We start from the raw sequence: 2,111 nt of genomic DNA on the forward strand, positions 1-2,111 counted from the left end.
TTTTGACATATGGTTTGAAAATTTTGGAATTCAATTGCCTATCCTATTATCTGTTGAATCTGATCCTATAAATTCTGCAAAACAGTGATTGTGATTTTGACCTTGTGTTACCAAATCTGAGGTAACTCTGTGTTGGGAGCCCTGTTTCATATGAAATCTGTTCCATCCGAATATAGATTGATATATGGTTCGACCATAGCCTTCTTATGGGTATTGGAGCATAATTGTTATTCTGAAATATTTGTTTGATGTGCCACTGGAATTCTGTCCGAAATCGAGCTTTGGTCGATTTCGCGTATTCTGTTCCATTTCCTTTGGATACTTGAATTCACCTAATCTTCTTATTGGAATTGAGCTGATTATGATTGCTTGGAATCCCTGTACACTCTTGCTTTCATTTCTTTCCTAAAATGAATACTTTTGTGAGAGATTTGTTCCTTGCATCACATTGCTTTTGAAAAGGCACATGTACGTTTGGTTGTTCCGCGTGTGCTTCCGTTATATGCTACTTATTGTTGAAACTGCCTTCTTGTACTCTGGTGTGTGGGATTGTCTGGACCTTTGCTAGAAATGGTAAAGGGTATGCGCTGATTTGCCCGCTTTGTGGGGTCCCACTTTGTGGGATATTCTGGTATGCGCTTATTTGCCCGCTTTGTGGGGTCCCGCTTTGTGGGATATTGCTTAGAGCCTGCGATGCTCTGCCGGCCCCCTTTGACTTCACCTAGACGTGGGTGGATGGAGCTCCCAGACGTGGGAGACTTTTGTCAGGTGGTCATTCAGAAATGGATGAATCAAATTCTGACTGAGATCCCACTACACCCTCTATATGTTTGATATGACATCCAGAGTTTGGGTGAGTTATTTCTGTTCGTGCTCTGGATAGTTATGATATGATTGCAACGTCAAGGACGACGTTTGAGCTTCTGTACGATATATGAGTTTGATATGCTCTGAAATGCTTCATTCACTGTTGATTTTGCTTCGTAATGTTCCATATGTCGTTGATGTGATTTGGAACATTTTAAATGCCATTGTTAAGCTCCGATATGTTTCCTTTGTTTCTGATATGCTCCAATTACTCTATGCCCCATCTGTCAGGAACCAAATATGTATGATTAAAAAGGACAATTATGATTCTGCTCCTAATGATATTATGTATACGAAATCGTATATTCTGCTTTGTGTTTGAAAACTGCATCTCTTTGGAAATTGTACTATTTTGATATGGATATGTTAGTCACTTGCTGAGCTCTTTATGCTCACCCCATTTGTTGATAAATTTTTCAGGATAGCGTATCGCTTGCTTAAATGTTAAGAATGGGCTGAGGCAGTGGAGAGTTTAGAAGACGTTGGGCAGAACTTTTGTTAGCATATATGTAGTTGTGTATAAGCTACCTTGCATCTAATGAAATGTGACTGTGAATCTGAACCTGTGGATTTTGTGTAAGTTAAAGGATCCCTCATGTATAGGGTTTTGGAATGTTAAATTAAATTCGTGTAATGATATGAACTTATGGTAAATCGATGATTGTGGTGACTGCATAGATTTCCCCACTTGTGGATTTAAATTGTGGTTTTTATTTTGATGAGTTGAGTTCAGATTGTATAAATTATCGAGTGATCTGTGCTATGTTTATGAATTGCACAGGGTTCTATATACTATTTCTGTTATGTTATGTGAGCCCGCTTAGCTCAGAGGTTAGAGCATCGCATTTGTAATGCGATGGTCATCGGTTCGACTCCGATAGCCGGCTTTTTCTCTATCGATTTTTCCGTGATTGATAATCTCTCTCCTCCTTTTCCCATATGTTATGTCGTGGTAACTTGCAACCATGACCAAAAAATGTATTGGAACAATTAGATCTCTCTCTACCGAACAAATCATAAAACGGAGCTGCAACTTCCTATATATACAAAAAATCCGGATATTGATACAATTTATTTTATTCTACTTTGTAGTATTTCGGTAAATTTAGCTTTGCTTTGTTTATCCCTTAGTTCAGTCTTAATTTATAGTTCAGTTTTCATTTTTTTATTCTGAAAAAATGAAATTTCAATAAAATCCATAAAATTAAAAAGGAGTCTTTATGTCTCGTTACCGAGGACCTCGT

General features: G+C 37.7%; 1 non-coding gene across 1 annotated transcript; it reads left to right on the plus strand.

Annotated features, from left to right (window-relative positions):
* The first annotated feature begins 1,681 nt into the window (after positions 1–1,681).
* On the plus strand, positions 1,682–1,754 carry TRNAT-UGU (transfer RNA threonine (anticodon UGU)). Its single transcript has one exon. It is a non-coding gene; the product is annotated as a tRNA-Thr (tRNA).
* Positions 1,755–2,111: the final 357 nt, after the last annotated feature.

Source organism: Musa acuminata, chromosome BXJ1-3 (genome assembly GCF_036884655.1).
Source record: "Musa acuminata AAA Group cultivar baxijiao chromosome BXJ1-3, Cavendish_Baxijiao_AAA, whole genome shotgun sequence".
Taxonomy (NCBI): domain Eukaryota; kingdom Viridiplantae; phylum Streptophyta; class Magnoliopsida; order Zingiberales; family Musaceae; genus Musa; species Musa acuminata.